General features: G+C 47.2%; 1 non-coding gene and 1 pseudogene across 1 annotated transcript; one reads left to right on the top strand and one right to left on the bottom strand.

Moving 5' to 3' along the window:
- The first annotated feature begins 15,609 nt into the window (after positions 1-15,609).
- LOC146667277 (uncharacterized) lies at positions 15,610-17,147 on the top strand (annotated as a pseudogene).
- LOC146667278 (U6 spliceosomal RNA) lies at positions 17,090-17,198 on the bottom strand. The gene has a single exon (XR_014912190.1). It is a non-coding gene; the product is annotated as a U6 spliceosomal RNA (small nuclear RNA).
- Between the last annotated feature and the right edge of the window lie 1,217 nt (positions 17,199-18,415).

Consider the following 18,415-nt stretch of genomic DNA (forward strand, 5'->3'; position numbering starts at 1 on the left):
GGAACCATGCGTGAGGTGGACTGTAACTCAAGGGTGTTATGTAGTGTGTATGGTGAAATGGGTACGGCTAATGCTGTGCTAGCATTCCTAGCTGAGACGGGTGATGTTACACAGTTCATGTTACCCTGATTTGACTCCATGTCGTCATCTTTAAGTTCCAACGTGAGTTCATGATCAGCGTTCTCAGTTTTAAGTTCATTGGGAATAGGAGCAGCATGCAAAACAGGATTACACATCATCTCACACTCAGTAAACTATTCTGTAAATTCTTGGAAAGTGGTCTTTTTTGGGGGGGACCTCTGCTACTACCAGAGGTTGTCTGCACCACACCAGGGCCTGTGCTGCTAGCATAAACCAACTGAGCCTCAACCAGGGCCTGTGCTGTTTTCTGAGGCCATCTCACTGCACCGGGGCCTGTGCTGCCAGCTGGATCCATCGGCACCATCCCAGGACCTGTGCTGCTGGCTGAGGCCATCTGCACCGCACCAGGGCCTAGCTGGACCCATAGGCACCACACCAGGGCCTGTTCTGCTAGCATAAACCAACTGAGCCTCACCAGGGCCTGCACTGCCGGCTGGACCCATAGGCACCACATCAGGGCCTGTGCTGCTAAACCAACTGAGCCTCACCAGGGCCTGTGCTGCCAGCTGGACCCATAGGCACCACATCAGGGCCTGTGCTGCTAGCATAAACCAACTGAGCCTCACCAGGGCCTGTACTGCTGGCTGGGGCCATCTGCACCACCCCAGGGCCTTTGCTGCCGGCTGAACAAACTGCATCTGTGTTGCTAGTGCAAGACATCAGCACCACACCAAGGCCTGTGCTGCTCGAAAAGCTTATCTGCAATACATCGGGCGCTGTGCTGTTGATTGAAGCCTTCTACACCACATTGGTGAATGTGCTAGCAGAAGCCCTCTGCTAGCAAGCCACCAGGACCCGAACTTTTGGCTGGAGCCTTACTTGCCATCCTAGGTTTGTGCAGCCTATTTAATTCAGCATCAACAATCATTGTGTTTTGGATAATGGCTTTTTTAATAACTTTACTTTGCTTATTGGCCGTGGGGGACTTTTGGACACTCAATTTTTCTAAGATGAGAACATTTAACAGTGACCCCATTCTGCGTGACATGGTTCCCAGATCTACATGCGTCACTGCTGCTATACATCCTGTACAATTTCCAATGTATTTGGAACAGGACATTAATCATTTTGAACTACAGAAAGATTTACCTCATCTTCAAAACCTTCTTGCTTTGTACAATTACAAAATTAGTTACGAAAAATCCTGCTTTGTGTCAACATTTCACACGTCAAAATCAATAAGTACAAAGCAGAGACTTCTGATCGTCTTACTACTGCTCTTATCTGGTAATGTGCAACCTAACCCAGGCCCTGAGCTGCAATGTAGCCAGACACTATCTGAATTTAAATCCTCACCTGGGCTGAAGATAGTTCATCTTAATGTGCGCAGTTTGTTACCCAAGATGGATATGATCAAGATCTGGGTTCAATCAACAGATGCAGATATTGTCCTCATTTCTGAAACTTGGTTGTCTAAATATATATCTGATGAACATGTTAGCATGGCTGGCTACAATATCTATCGCACCGATAGGTTTAAGAAAGGTGGTGGTGTTGCTGCTTATGTTAAGTCAAAATTTGATGCTACAATAGTTCTATCAGAATCAATTTGCAAACAATTGGAATTTTTGGCTCTGAATGTGAATGTTGCAAAGGGTCTTTGCATAACAGTTGCTTGTTGCTATCGACCCCCTTCTGCCTCCACAGAAGCTCTGCGTTCTTTAAACCTTTTGCTGTCCAGACTAAATTATGGGGAGCTTGTTCTAGCTGGTGACTTTAACTGGGATTGGCTCAAAACTGTTTCAGATGATTTTAAATCTTTTTGTGATTCTATCAGTCTTACCCAGCTGGTCAATTTACCCACTCGGCCGAATCTCAAAAGCCCCGAAAAGTCTACCTTGATTGACTTGATTTTGACAAATGTTCCTCATAAATTTTCATGTTTGGGTGTCTTTTGTAACGACTTAAGTGACCACTGTGTTGTTGCTGCTATTAGAAATACTAAAGTGGCCAAGTCACAACATCGTATTATTTTTAAAAGAACTCTTAAACATTTTAATGAGCAAGCATTTTATCATGATTTGTCAAATTATGACTGGAAGAAAATAGGATTGATCCCTGATGTAGAATTAGCGTGGGCATTCTTTAAGGATGGGTTTATGCAAATTGTGAATAAACATGCTCCATTAAGAAGATATAGGATAAAAGGTCGTGAAAACCCCTGGTTCTCCCAAGAGCTGGCAGATATCATTCATGAGCGTAACCTGGCTTGGGCCAAAGCGAGGAAAACAGGCTACCCCAGTGATTGGCTTCTTTTCAGACAACTAAGAAACAGATGTACTTCCTCTATTAAGAAAGCTAAAACAGAATATTATCTGTCTGTCACCACTGAGAACCTAAATAATCCACAGAAGTTCTGGAAAATCATTAAGTCTCTTTCAGTGAGTAAAAGCTCCCACGCTCTACCCACCTATGTTTTTAAGGATTCTGTTCCTGTTTATGATAGGAAGGAGATTATGAATTGTTTTAACAAGCACTTTATATCTTCTGGCTCTTTGTTTGACTCTCTGAACCCAGTCTCTGTAAAATCTGGCACAAACCTTCCGGTGTACACTGGTCAGCCATTTAACTTTGTTCCTTTCTCTGTGCAGGAGGTCTGTAAAGCTCTTAAACTGTTAGATCCTAGAAAATCTCCAGGGCCAGACTTACTAGATCCTTACTTCTTAAAACTGGCAGCTGATTTTGTAGCAGAGCCTCTCACAACACTTTTCAACCTCACACTGGACACGAATAAAATTCCCTCAGTATGGAAATCAGCTTTTGTTGTTCCTCTATTAAAAGGGGGCGACCCAGCAGTGTTAACTAATTACAGACCAATATCTAATCTATCTGTGCTGGCCAAAGTTCTTGAAGCTCTTGTGTGTGAGCAGTTAAAGGAGTTTTTGCACATCAATGCCATTTTATCTGAATATCAATCAGGCTTTAGGAAGAATCACAGTACTATCACAGCTGCAATTAGAGTGGTAAATGATATTACTATTGCACTTGATAAAAAACAACACTGTGCATCCCTTTTTATTGATTTGTCAAAAGCATTTGACACTGTTGATCATTGTATTTTAAAACTTAGACTCTTCCAGTCAGGACTCTCTGAGAGAGCAGTGGCATGGTTCTCAAACTACCTCAGTAACAGGACTCAGTGCATTAAATCTGACGGTCTATGTTCTGACTTTGTTACAGTGCACAGCGGAGTGCCACAGGGTTCTGTATTAGGTCCCCTTCTATTTATCATTTACGTAAACAATCTTAGTCTACATGTGCCAGATGCAAACTTGCACTTCTATGCTGATGATACAGTTATTTACAGCTGTGGTTCAACTCTTGTCCAAGCCATCGACTCCTTGCAGAAAGCCTTTTCTGCTGTCCAGCACTCATTACATCAGCTTAAACTTGTTCTCAACGCAGACAAAACAAAGCTCATGTTGTTTTCTAAATCAAGGAGACGAGCCCAAACAATCCCATCAGTAACCACTCTTGAAGGTAATAAAATAGAGTTGGTTCACACCTATAAATATCTGGGAATCTTAATTGATGACTCGCTTACCTTCAAACCACATGTAGAGAATCTTGTGAAAAACCTGAAGTTAAAACTGAGATTTTATTTTCAAAATAAGTTGTGTTTCTCTTTTAATACAAAGAAGCGGCTTGTTGCTGCAACATTCTTGCCTGTGCTGGATTATGGTGATATTCTATATATGAATGCTTCTGCTCAATGTCTTCGAATGGTTGATTCTGTGTATCATGCTTCTCTGAGGTTCATCACTAACTGTAAATTTCAGACTCACCACTGTGAGTTATACTCTCAGGTAGGATGGCCTGCTTTGGTAAGTCGGAGGAACTCTCATTTATACAGTTTTATATATAAGGCGATACTTGGGTTGCTGCCTTCTTATCTATGTTCCCTGCTTGTAATGAAACATGCTGGTCGGTATTCTCTTCGTCCGCATGGTTACTTGTTGCTTTCTGTTCCATTTGCCCGAACTGAACTTGGTAAAAGAGCTTTTGTCCATTTAGCACCCTCGGCCTGGAACAAACTGCAGAAGGAATGGAAAATGACTGAATTCATTTCATTAAGTGATTTTAAATCTAAACTACGAATCCTTGAGGCCAAGTCCATAACATGCAACTGTTTCAATTAGATTGATTGTCATTTTAACTGACTTTTTATTTTATTTGAATTTTATTGAATTTTATTTTTATTTTATTTGTATTCTTTCACTTATTGTTGCATGTGTGTTGTTGCTGCCTGTGTTTGAGTAATTTCTGTAACTGTGAGACATCTGCTGCTGCCTATCTTGGCCAGGTCTCCCTTGAAAAAGAGGTTTTTAATCTCAATGGGATCTTCCTGGTTAAATAAAGGTTAATAAATAATAAATAAATAAATAAGTACTCTTATACTTTACGTCATGACCCTCCTTTAAATAATCCTTATGTGCTAAGGAAGCACAGGGGTCTACTTTAAGTAGCTCGTTGGTGAGCGGAGCGGGCTTGGGAAGGGAGGCATTAGCCACAGGTAACTCAGTCTTTGATGGAACCCCAGGCACATTAAATGACACAGAAGAAAACACTTCCACCCCACTCCCCACACAAGCAACATCACATCCTGTGGAACTCTCTTTCAATCCAAGTGTAGTGTCAGAGGTCCCTACACGATCACTAGGCCTGTCCAAGATCCTCTCTGAAACAAATTCACTTGGCTGTGGCTTGGTTAGCAGAGCATTACTCAGTCTGAAGTTAGCACTGGCTAATTCCGAAACAGTGACTTTATTTTCACAAACAGAAACACACGAAACAGGGGATTCCCCGGTCAGCTTAGAGGCTGGACAGTCAAACACCTGTTCGGGTGGCGGTGACAAGTACACCGGCTGAAACTCCCCAGTGTTGGAATTCACAGTCTGAGTGGGTCTTACTCCCTGTTCGTGGAAGCCAGACGAACAGACCACACCTTTCACAGTACCAGAGTCAGCCATTTCCACACTATGTGTCTCTGTTAACTTTGACCCGTGGCTCTGTAATTCTGAGTCTAGTTCATCTTCTACGGCTTCAATGGAGGCTGGTGATGACAGGTTGCATTCACTCACCTCCGGTCGTCGCGCAGCGCGACGGGCACGCGAACGCCGTTTCTTCCTGATCGCAGCGTCCGATGAACCAGGCAGGGGCGCCTCATGCGCGCCGGGGGGCGTCGCGGAGGCTGGGGAACTGGGCGCTGATGGAGCGGTAGGTGAGAGTTCTTGGAAGCTCAGGGGACCCCCGAGAGCCAGGCGAGTTCCCCGGAAGTTCCCCGGAAGTTCCTCACCGTTCCGACTCTGACTGCCACTGGCTCATGAGGCAGCGGGGTAACATCGCAACAGCATGGCTCTGGCGAAGGCGCACGCACACCGGGCCGCTGCGGCTGCGGATGGAGTTGGAGAGTGGTGACGAGAAAGTCAACGATCAGTGGGTGTAGTGCCTCCCATAACCAGGGAAATACAGACGCGCATACTCCCACTTGCCGGGCCAACTCCTCCCGTTCCTCCACTCCGGAACACTGCAGCCATTTAGTACATAGCGACTCCACCGTCTGGATGATCCTTCTCTCGTGTGTCGCTGGGTCCGGCATGGTCGCGTCGTACTGTCACGGTCTGCGGAGGCAGACCGTGCGGAAATGTGTGTGGTGGACCCAGGAGCGAACACAAGCGAGGATGCAGGAGTGGAGTTAAACAAAAGCGAGCCTTTTATTCTGGCTGATGAAAGGAACAAAACAGAGTGAGGGCAGCATAAGAGTAATAGTTCAAACAGAAACCTAAACTGGACATAAACTAAGGAAAAGCTATGGCTGGAGATACGGAACACAGGGGGTGGTAACACAGACGACGCGACACAGACTACATGAAACACAGAATAAACATATTCTGTTTATACAAGAGTAGAGAGAGAAGTGAGACTGAGCAAAGATGAGATCCTGAGACCACCCAAGTGAAAGCCTTCTGCCAATTGGCTATGCCTAGAAATTCTGTCCATAAAAATTATGCAAAGAATTGGTGACAAAGAGCAACCCTATCCCCAGAAAGAGACACCCAGAACATGTGTCGAGAGGTCATTTTAAAATGGCTAAACTTTCAATTTGAAAGATGTCATTTACAGCCTCTAATATGCATGTTTAACTTTTTAGCTGGTTTTATTTTGAAAGTATATTACATTTCCTGTATTACCTGTCAATCATCTCAACTATGAATTATAGTTATAATAATGTATGGGCTGGAACACAAGGAGTGTTATTCATGTGATGAATAACAGCTGTGCTCATTTGCTTTTGCTGTTTGAATGGTGCTAATAAACAGAGGACACACTGACCCTCGTGCACAATTAAGACTGAGAAAGCGTGAAATCACAGTGGTGGGAACTGGTTGCTATGGTAACTAAAGTAAGCGATTCGAGGGAGAGGTAAAGAAATTGGGCTCCAAAGTGATCTGGGCTGGTGTTTTTGAGACAGGCTCCCTTAAAAGGAATTTTAAATTCAGTTCAATTTTATTTATATATAGCGCAGAGTCACAACAACAGTCGCCTCAAAGCACTTTATATTGTAAGGTACAAGAAAAAAGTAAACGTTCTTTGCAAAATTTGTAAAATCGCTGATCCAGTTGTAGCCCGATGTTTTAATGTAACTTTTGTGGGAGCATTTGAAAGCTCCGAGACAAGCAGTGCTTTGAAATTTTATGCAGAAGAAAAAGAAATAATAATAAAAGAATAACATGACGACAAATAAAGTCTTAGTGTTAAAGTCAGTGTTATTATACCAGCACACTCAATAATAAATCTGCCCAATACTATACAGTATGGCTCAGTGCTATTGCACACTTAATAAGAATAATAAATGTGATGAGTAGTAAATAATACTAACTATTAAGAATAATAAATCTCTCACAGAATATATATTGTGTGTTATTGCATTGGCACACACTTTGCTGAATTAGCATTCACAGTGATAATAAATCTGACAAATAAAAACAAGAACTGCTGGAGAAAAACAATACTGTAATAATAGTGCTACTACTAGTAATACTGCTGAGGTCACCAGTGTCCGTGCTTTGGTGGTTAATCCACCAGAGACGACAGCTTTTGTAGCTCTCAGGGTTCTTCCTGGCGCACGTTTTTATGTGACCTGTAGATGTTTCATGTAAAGTCACAGTACATCAAGAGGTGTGTTCGGTGTGTGTATGCTGCTCTGTAAATTAATCATAATTTATTTAACCAAAATCTTGAACTTAACTTATTAACTAATTTCTTTGCTTTAAAAGTTTCAAGATCTGTTTAAATTACACATTTTGACAGTAAATTCAAATGAGCTGATCTATAACATTTCTTTAGATAGAAATTATGTTAAAGTTTATGATGATGTTTCTACACAAAGAGACATGAAACAAAGAAAAATCAATGGCACTCCCCTGTGGACTACATACACAGACACCTGTGCCCCACGACTCAGGACACAACTGGCTGTCTTCACCCTCCACCCCTCCTTTTCTCCACCACCACTCACACTTGCCATCATCTGTCCAAATCTTGCTGCCAATGGATTACCCCTCCTCTGTCCTTCAGCAGTCCTCACGTTTGAGTTGCTTTGCTGCTGGCTAGCCCCTAGCCCCAGCAACTGTCACCATGGCTACAGGCTAGGATTACACCCAATCATGAGATGGGTACAGCGCCCACTCGGTGGGGGAGAGTACAGGCTGAGCAATGTAGGAGGAGGAGGGTGGGGCTTGTTCAGAGGCTTGGTGGTCACAATGCCAACTCAGCACTGGAGCAGTGTCTCAGCTGGTGATGAAGCTGTAGGTGATTCAATTCAATTAATAGGATATTATGGTCGACAGTATCGAACGCTGCACTGAGGTCTAGCAGGACAAGCACAGAGATGAGTCCACTGTCAGAGGCCATAAGAAGATCATTTGTAACCTTCACTAAAGCTGTTTCTGTGCTGTGCTGAGCTCTGAAACCTGACTGAAACTCTTCAAATAAGCCATTCCTCTGCAGATGATCTGTTAGCTGTTTGACAACTACTCTTTCAAGGATGTTCGATATAAAGGAAGGTTGGAGATTGGCCTATAATTAGCTAAGACTGCTGGGTCTAGAGATGCTTTTTGAGTAAAGGTTTAACTACAGCCAGCTTGAAGGCCTGTGGTACATAGCTGATCATTAGAGATAGGTTGATCATATTTAAGATTGAAGCATTAATTAATGGCAGGACTTCTTTAAGCAGTTTTGTAGGAATGGGGTCTAAAAGACACGTTGATGGTTTGGAGGAAGTAATTATTGAAGTTAACTCAGAAAGATCAATTAGAGAAAAAGAGTCTAACTTAACATCAATGGTACTAAGAGTAGCTGTAGATAATATTACATCTGTGGGATGATTATTTGTCATGGTCCTGGGTCGTTGACCCAGCGTTTTGTGTTTTGTGATTATTTCCCTCTGTTCTAGTTATTCTGTGTCCCCCCCCCCCTTGTGTCCGGTTCGGGTTCTAGATTTCCTGTTTTGTTCTGAAAGTCTGTGTCTGTTGTCATTGTGTTCAGCTTGTGTCCTCCAGTCATCATGTGTATTCAGATCAGCTGTTCTTCCCTCCTGTGTGCGATTACCCGATTACCTTGTGTGTGTATATATAGTGGGTGTCGGTCTGTGTTCGTTGTCGGCTCGTTTGCGTTCATCCATGTATCACTGCGTTAATCTACATTCATCTGCGTTCTATGGTGCTCCTGTCTCTGCGTCTCTCTGCCCCGCACCCCTTTGTATGGTCCCAGGTTTGTCACTTAGTTTCTCCCAGTTTAGGTTTCCGTTTGTAATTACTCATGCTTCATTGCCTGTTTTTGCCACTACCACCTTGTAAATAAACGTCACTCGTATCATCAGTTTGCTGCATTTTGGGTCCTCCTTTTCCTCCACTCCACACGGCTCACTCCGCCAGCCGTGACAGTACGAGCCGACCAACATGGACCCAGCAGCATTCGCACCTACCCGGGAGTTTCGGGAGGAGGTAACCGACACAGTCGCAAGGTTGGTAAACCTGTGGCTCGAGCAGGAGGGAGAAGAGTTCCACCGCGCTGTAGAAGCCAGGCTACAGCAGCTACTCTCTGCACACTCCTGGCTGCTAGACTCGCTTCACCCGCTGGCACGGGACTTCCTCCTTCATGAGCTGCACCTCCACCCTCGAGCCGCTACCGCTTCCCAACCCAGCCCGGCGGTGAAGGTTTTTCCCGGCCCGCCGGAGGTTTTGCCCGGCCCGCCGGAGGTTTTGCCCGGCCGGCAGGAGGTTTTGCCGGCTGTGGTGAGTGGAAAAGACACTCCGTCTGTTTCGCCAGCTCGCATGACTGTTTATTCGGGGCTGTGTTTGTTGAGCCAGCTGCCCAGCCGGTAGCTCAGTTAGCTGCCCTGCAGCCGCTACCTCAGTTAGCCACTCAACCGTCACCCCCATTACAGTCACAGCCAGACCTATTAGACACTTGGTTACAATCCATAGCTCAGTCAATAGCTCAGTTGGCAAGAGACTCATCCGCCTTATTATCACCTATTCAGCCACCATCTTCACCAGCTCTGCCTGTACTACAAGTCCAGTCCATCCAACCGGAAAAGCACTGTTTTTCACCTGTTCATGTCAAGCAGAGAGACACACCACATAACGCAGTAGTCAGTCCGCAACAGCTGGCCAGCCCAGAGACTGTGACGCACTCCAGGGCCTCCCCAGAGGCTGGGTCCCAGCCCCCGACCGACTCTGGACCCCTGGAGGTTAAGAGGCCAGCTGAGGACTGCATCCGGCTGTCGCTGCCTGAGCTGAGTCGATGCTCTGTGCAGCTGCAGTCTGCTTTGTGTTTGCCAGAGGCCCGTGCGCCTGCTGGCTCTGTTCTGTGCCTGCCAGAGGCCCGTGCGCCTGCTGGCTCTGAACTGTGCCTGCCAGAGGCCCGTGCGCCTACTGGCTCTGTTCTGTGCCTGCCAGAGGCCCGTGCGCCTGCTGGCTCTGAACTGTGCCTGCCAGAGGCCCGTGCGCCTGCTGGCTCTGAACTGTGCCTGCCAGAGGCCCGTGCGCCTGCTGGCTCTGAACTGTGCCTGCCAGAGGCCCGTGCGCCTGCTGGCTCTGACCCGTACCTGCCAGAGGCCCGTGCGCCTACTGGCTCTGTTCTGTGCCTGCCAGAGGCCCGTGCGCCTGCTGGCTCTGAACTGTGCCTGCCAGAGGCCCGTGCGCCTACTGGTTCTGAACTGTGCCCACCAGAGGTCCCCGCGCCTGCTGGTTTTGTCCTGTGTGTTCCAGGGGCCCCTGTGCCCACTGGTCCTGAGCCTGCCTCGTCAGCTGGGGGGCCCGAGGAGCCCGACCAGCTTCCTGCCTCGTCAGCTGGGGGGCCCGAGGAGCCCGCCCAGCTTCCTGTCTCGCCAGCTGGAGGGCCTGAGGAGCCCGTCCAGCCTCAAGACTCGTCAGCTGGAGTTTCAGGAGAACCTAGCCAGCCTCCTGCCTCGTCAGCTGGGGGGCCCGAGGAGCCCCACCAGCTTTCTGCCTCGTCAGCTGGGGGGCCCGAGGAGCCCGTCCAGCCCCAAGACCCATCATCGCCACCAGCTGCAGCCTCTGTGTCTCCATCCTCGCCAGCTGCAGCCTCTGTCTTCACCCACGCCGTCGCCTGGTCCAGCTACTGCTTCACCCACGCCGTCGCCTGGTCCAGCTACGGCTTCACCCACGCCATCGCCTGGTCCAGCTACGGCTTCACCCACGCCGTCGCCTGGTCCAGCTACTGCTTCACCCACGCCGTCGCCTGGTCCAGCTACTGCTCCAGCCTCCTCGTCAGCTTCGCCTGGTCCAGCCTCCGCTTCGGCCTCGTCTGGTCCAGCCTCCGCTTCGGCCTCGTCTGGTCCAGCCTCCGCTTCGGCCTCGTCTGGTCCAGCCTCAGCTTCGGCCTCGTCTGGTCCAGCCTCTGCTTCGGTCTCGTCTGGTGCTGCGAAGGCCACGCCACCTTCGGGTCCCAAACTGCCGCCTCGACATTGACGGTCATCTGCCAGGCCGCTGGTGGAGCGTCATCGTCAACATGGATGACCTCCTAGACGCCGCCGCTGCCTTCTGCGCGGTCGGCCGCCTGACTTGTGTCATCGCCGCCGTTGCTGTCCGCACGGTCGGCCCCCTGAACGGTTTCCCTGTTGCCGCCGCTGCCGTGTGCACGGTCGGCCCCCTGAACTGCCTCCACTCCGCCACCGCTGCCTTCCGCTCGGTCGGCTTATGGATCTGCGTCGCCGACGTGGCCGGCCTCAGAAGATGAACTGTCCTGGACTTCTGAGTTGTCAGCCTCCGGGCCGGCCTCCTGACCTGTGTTTTGTTCTCGTACTCCAGCATGTGTTTTTGTTTTGGACAATTCCCTCGGTTCGCTGGAGCTTGTTTTGTTCAGTGTTGGTCCCTCCGTCCTGGGCCCCCGCCGCCCGCCCTGGGTTGGTCGTCTGTTTTTGTCGGCTGTCTGGAGCCAGCCCTTGGAGGGGGGGTACTGTCATGGTCCTGGGTCGTTGACCCAGCATTTTGTGTTTTGTGATTATTTCCCTCTGTTCTAGTTATTCTGTGTGTCCCCCCCTTGTGTCCGGTTCGGGTTCTAGATTTCCTGTTTTGTTCTGAAAGTCTGTGTCTGTTGTCATTGTGTTCAGCTTGTGTCCTCCAGTCATCATGTGTATTCAGATCAGCTGTTCTTCCCTCCTGTGTGCGATTACCCGATTACCTTGTGTGTGTATATATAGTGGGTGTCGGTCTGTGTTCGTTGTCGGCTCGTCTGCGTTCATCCATGTATCACTGCGTTAATCTACATTCATCTGCGTTCTATGGTGCTCCTGTCTCTGCGTCTCTCTGCCCCGCACCCCTTTGTATGGTCCCAGGTTTGTCACTTAGTTTCTCCCAGTTTAGGTTTCCGTTTGTAATTACTCATGCTTCATTGCCTGTTTTTGCCACTACCACCTTGTAAATAAACGTCACTCGTATCATCAGTTTGCTGCATTTTGGGTCCTCCTTTTCCTCCACTCCACATGGCTCACTCCGCCAGCCGTGACATTATTGGTAATTTTTTCTCTAATGATTAAAATGTTATTTGTGAAGAAGTTCATGAAGTCATTACTAGTTAACGTTAAAGGGATGGTTGGCTCAACAGAGCTCTGACTGTTTGTCAGCCTGGCTACAGAGCTGAAGAGAAACCTGGGGTTGTTCTTATTTTCTTCAATCAGTGACGAATAATAAGATGTTCTGGCTTTGCGGAGGGCTTTCTTATAAAGCAACAAACTATTTCTCCAGCCTACCTATCAGCCTACCTTTCTGACATGTCTCCCCAATGTGATGTTTGTGTAAAGTTGGTCAGTAGGTTCCTTTGTAAGTGCGCATGCGCCATTAGCGTGCTGCCTGCTGTGACCCTAATTTCCTTCGGGATTAATAAAGTATTCTGATTCTGATTCTGAATGATGATCTTCTAAATTTGTGACACGCCATTTCCTCTCCAGCTTACGAGTTATCTGCTTTAGGCTACGTGCTTGAGAATTATACCACGGAGTAAGGTACTTCTGATTTATTTTTTGATAGGTGATGATGTCTTTCATATGTTAGAATTTGACCCCATTAACACGCTGACCGCTGAGTATGTCTACATCGTTTGCACCAATGAAAATGAGGTGTTATAATCTGTGAGAAAATGTCTGCTTCTCGTCACGTGTTTAATGTTTTAAAAACTATTTTTGTTTAAAATGGGGAAAATAGTCAACATGTGTTGAATGTGGATGAGAACTGCAGAGAGGAAAATGCTGCTGTTTTGGATGATGAATGGATGAAGATCAATTTGAGAAAAAGAGTCTAAATGAATATCAATGGTACTAAAAGTAGCTGTAGATAATATTACATCTGTGGGATGATTATTGGTAATTTTTCTCTAATGATTAAAAATTTTATTCAATTAAATTTTATTTATATAGTGGCAAATGACAACAACAGTCGCCTCAAGGTGCTTTATATTGTAAGGTAGACCCTACAGTAACACATACAGAGAAAAACCCAACAATCATATGACCCCCTATGAGCAAGACCTTTGGCGACAGTGGGAAGGAAAAACTCCCTTTTAACAGGTAGAAACCTCCGCCAGAACCAGGCTCAGGGAGGGGCGGGGCCATCTGCTGTGATTGGTTGGGGTGAGAGAAGGAAGACAGGATAAAGACATGCTGTGGAAGAGAGACAGAGGTTAATAACAGATATGATTCAATGCAGAGAGGTCTGTTAACACATAGTGAGTGAGAAAGGTGACTGGAAAGGAAAAACTCAATGCATCATGGGAATCCCCCGGCAGCCTACGTCTATTGCAGCATCACTAAGGGGGGAGTCAGGGTCACCTGGTCCAGCCCTAACTATATGCTTTAGCAAAAAGGAAAGTTTGAAGCCTAATCTTAAAAGTAGAGATAGTGTCTGTCTCCTGAATCCAAACTGGAAGCTGGTTCCACAGAAGAGGGGCCTGAAAACTGAAGGCTCTGCCTCCCATTCTACTTTTAAATACTCTAGGAAGAAGTTCTTGTGGACTTCTTCCTAGACTTTTATTTGTGAAGAAGTTCATGAAGTCATTACTAGTTAACGTTAAAGGGATGGTTGGCTCAACAGAGCTCTGACTGTTTGTCAGCCTGGCTACAGAGCTGAAGAGAAACCTGGGGTTGTTCTTATTTTCTTCAATCAGTGATGAATAGTAAGATGTTCTGGCTTATCCAGGTACTAAACTGCAGTTAACTCATCACCTGAAGTTGTTTTGGGTTTTATTTTAAAAATTTCCATGTAATTATTAATTTGCATTATTCATTGAATAATATATGAAATAACTGTTAAATCTATTATACTACTTGTTCCCCTGAACTTACATGAATGGGAAGTGGTAGCACACCAGATATGCCAGCATTAACACCTCCTTAATGCTGGTTAAAAACACATTGGTTATATAAAAGACTTTGAAGGCTCAGCAATATCATATTTTTGTTATTGAGGACAAGTTACTGGTGTTCCAATATTAACATATTGGGAGAGCAGGATAAGAGCTAGCGCTAGCTATTTCTAGAAAACACTAGACTTCCTGGCAGATTGAACCACATCATTATTTGTGGAGAGGTCCAGTGCAGTCAGTCCAAATACAGGTGAGAACCTTTGTAACACAGTAACAACATTATTTGAACTACAATGTGAATTTACCGGTTCCAGGTCGCTGCTCGTGTGGTCGACCGGCCAATCAGCTGAGCAGTTTTGCGTTCTTTTTCTAACTGCTCTTTTCATTGTTGTATTTTGCTGTCTACTCTGTATATTTGTATTCTTTTCCTTTTCTTAATTTCTGTGATTTTTCGGACTTTTTTCCGACACTTCAACATGACCCCAAGGCTCACCTACACCAGGGACTCCCTCATCCAGCTGCGGCAGCAGCTGCAGCCCGGCATCCAGCTTTTCCGCTCCGCTTCCACGGACTACTTTCCCGGGGCAATACTCAGTGGACACGGAAATCGAAAAACTCACAATAAAAAGGTAACTAGGAGCGGGATTAAAGAAGAGTGGGGTGAGAGCCAGACTAAAGAGGGAGACACACAAACAACGAGCACTCCCGTCCATTATCCTTGCTAATGTGCGGTCTCTCCACTCCAAGCTGGATGAGCTGCAAGCCTGCATCAACCACCTGCATGAGTACAGAACTGCCTCCATTCTGGCATTCACCGAATTGTGGTTAAACAACAGCAACGACAGCGCGCTGGACATTGATGGCCCTTTCACCACCTCTTCGTCTGGACAGAGACCGCAAACGCATCAGGAAGCAACTTGGCAGTGGCGTGTGTCTGTATGTAAACAACAGCTGGTGCTCTACAGTCACTTTGAGGGAGAAGCTGTGCACGACAGACATCGAGCTCCTGGCTGTTTCCCTGCGCCCCTACTACCTCCCAGAGACTTTCCACAGCTTTTCATCATCTTGGTTTACATCCACCCCAGAGCTGATGCAGCTAAAGCCACAGAGTACACAGAGTAAGGGGCGATCGTGGCTCAAGAGTTGGGAGTTCGCTTTGTAATCGGAAGGTTGCCGGTTCGAGCCCCGGCTTGGACAGTCCCGGTCGTTGTGTCCTTGGGCAAGACACTTCACCTTGCCTACTGGTGGTGGTCAGAGGGCCCGGTGGCACCAGTGTCCAGCAGCCTCGCCTCTGTCAGTGTGCCCCAGGGCAGCTGTGGCTACAATGTAGGTGCCAGCACCAGTGTGTGGATGACTGAATGTGTAAAGCGCTTTTGGGTCCTTAGGGACTAGAAAAGCCATTTACCATTTACTTCACCAACACTCTGTACAAACTGGAACAACTATCACCGGACTCTCCCAAGTTCATCCTGGGTGATTTCAACCACTGTTCCCCTGACAAGTCGCTTAAAGGATACCAACAGTATGTTACATGCAGCACACATCAGGGGAAGACTCTGGATAAATGCTACGGCTCTGTACCAGATGCATTTAAAGCCCCACTCCTCCGCCCTCTCGGCTCAGCAGACCACCACACCGTGCTGCTGGCCCCTGCTTACACCCCAGTCATCAAGAGGATTAAAAAGGTCACCAAAAACATCAAGCAGTGGACAGCGGAAAGTATCCTCATCCTACAAGGATGTTTCGAAGCCACTGACTGGGACAGCCTTCTTTCTCCCTCTGATGACATCAACGAACAAGTCATGGAGTACAAAAACACTGTTGAAAAACAAATTCCCCACATGGGACCTCTGCTCAGCCTGGCAGGGCCTCAAAACCATGGCATCTGTGGATACTGTGGTCACCACCCCCAGAACCATCCAGGTGGAGGGCAGCAACCCCTCCTCCCTCCCTGATGACCTCAACGCTTTCTACACCAGGTTTGAGATGGACAATATCACCGAGCTTGAGGAGTCCAGATCCTCAGTCAAACCTGGCAGCTCTGCACTCACCTTCAGCACTGAGGACGTGGTGAGAGCCCTCAGAAGGACCAGGGAGAGGAGCTCACCCGGCCCTGACAACATCAGCAGTCGAGCTCTGAGCCACTGTGCAGGGCACCTAGGAAGTGTGTTCTGGACTCTATTTCAACCCTCAGTCGACAGTCACACCGTCCCCCAGCTGTGGAAACACTCCACAGTCATCCTCATCCCCAAAAGAAACAACACAAAGTCTCTGAATGATCTTCGTCCCGTGGCCCTCACCTCCCTGGTGATGAAGGCCATGGAGAAGATCATAAAACAGCACATCGTAAGAGCAACTGACCCCCTGATGGACCCACTCCAGTTTGCTTACCGTGCACGCAGAGGTGTCGATGATGCAAAAATCTTCATCTTGGACTCCATCCACAAACATCTGGAGCTCCCTGATCGCTCCGCCAGACTTCTGTTTGCTGATTTCTCATCAGCGTGCATCACTCTGCAGCCTTATATCCTGCCCACTAAACTTTCCTCCCGATTTCACCTGATGATCAGCTAATCCTGTGGATATTGGACTTTTTGACCAACAGGACTCCGGGTGAACAACTCTCTTTCCGGTCTCCGTTCCACCTCCACTGGCTCCCCCCAGGGCTGTATGCTCTCCCCCCTGCTCTTCTTCTCAGGAGGCGTCACCAACGGCTATACCTCCTTAGGAAACTCATCTCCTTTGGAGTCAGCACACCCACCATGATGAGTTTTTACTACGCCTTCATGGAAAGCATCAGGACCTTCTCCATCACCTGCTGGTTCCACTCCCTCAGCCTTCATACAGGAACAGACAGCAGCACACTGCATCAGTGTGCTCTAAGATCATTGGCCTGTCAGAACTCTGACAGGTTTTCAGCCAACAGGCCCTCAGACAGGCAGCCGAAATCATCAACGACCCCTCTGCCATTCTTCACCCTGCATTTCAATGGCTCCCCTCTGGGCGACACCTCCGCTGCATTTCCTGCAGGACTGAGAGGAGGAGGAGCGCCACCTTTGTCCCCAAAGCCACTCTGCTTTTTAACGAATTTGCGTGTCATCCTTGCGCAGGGGCCATGCTAATCTTCTCTGTATCGTATCCAATTTAGCGTACGCGCTTGCCGAAGCAAGCACGTACGCTAAATTGACACAGATGTCGTGTGGTTTTAGTTACAGACAGCACACTCACAGGAGCAGTGAGTGGAATATTTTGGGTAATGATCAGTGTGAAGTGAATGGACCCCACGCAGCCTCAGGTGAGGTTGTTAAGTCAGCTTTACACAAGGTTAGAAATGCTCAAAGAGAGCTTACAACAACTGCAAATCCCAAGATCACCAAGATGAAGATCACTGTACAAAAGTACAACCTACTGGAACCAAGGTTCAAGAAGAAAAACAAAATCTAATTTCTTTTCAGTGATGAAATTGTTGTGATAAAAACACTCTTACATTTAAAAGCTCAAGCCTTGCTTGGTATATGAGCAGTTATATTGATGTGTTGGCATGGCAAACACCACATAAATAATCCCAATAGATTCAGCTTCTGCACCAACGCCATGGAAAACTGTGGAATAAAGAGGGAAATTAATAAACAGTACAGGTTCCACATGAACATCATAGACAAAGCCTGAGAAACCAAAGTAACTGGTGCTAGAACTTAAGTAGTGGTCTAACTAGCCAGCACATGTGGACTAAGGAGAGTTTCTTGGTGGATAACAAAGTACAAGATGTTAGAGGAGATGCCAGTTTGGAAGCTTTGGATGCTGTGTTCCCACAAGATGCTTAAATTTCAATGCAGTAGACACGATGGACGGGGTAGGCTGATGACAGCGAGACGCTCAGAGATAGCAGCCTGATAAACGTACACCGCACAGCCACAGGAGGGAGTGGGACAGAAACATAGATGTCACAGATATCTTTATTGAGGAGAACAGATGTTTGAGGGGTTTGTAAGCATCTGAGACTGCTCTTTGTGGATAACATTTGTGATGATGACTGTGTTAAAGGCTTTCCCCTCTATGCCACGAACAATGGAACCTAAGAGCTCAGGAGGAACAACCTGGAGGAGAGGCTGCTGGTGACATTCTATAGAGCCACCATAGAGAGCATCCTAACGTACGGCATAACAACATGGTATGCAGGGTGCTCAGCTGCGGACAGGAAAGTACTGCAGAGGGTCATCAACACAGCCCAGAAGATCACTGGCTGCTCTCTGGCCAGCCTGGAGGTCACTGCAAACCTCAGCAGAGCTGGCAATATCATCAAGGACCACTCTCACCCCAGCAACCAACTGTTTGAACTATTACCGCCAGGCCGACGGTACAGGTCACATAAAACCAGGACAAACAGATT

This window comes from Rhamphochromis longiceps, linkage group LG6 (assembly GCF_057381845.1).
Source record: "Rhamphochromis longiceps isolate RC_006_pf linkage group LG6, R_longiceps_female_GT1.1, whole genome shotgun sequence".
NCBI classification, from domain to species: domain Eukaryota; kingdom Metazoa; phylum Chordata; class Actinopteri; order Cichliformes; family Cichlidae; genus Rhamphochromis; species Rhamphochromis longiceps.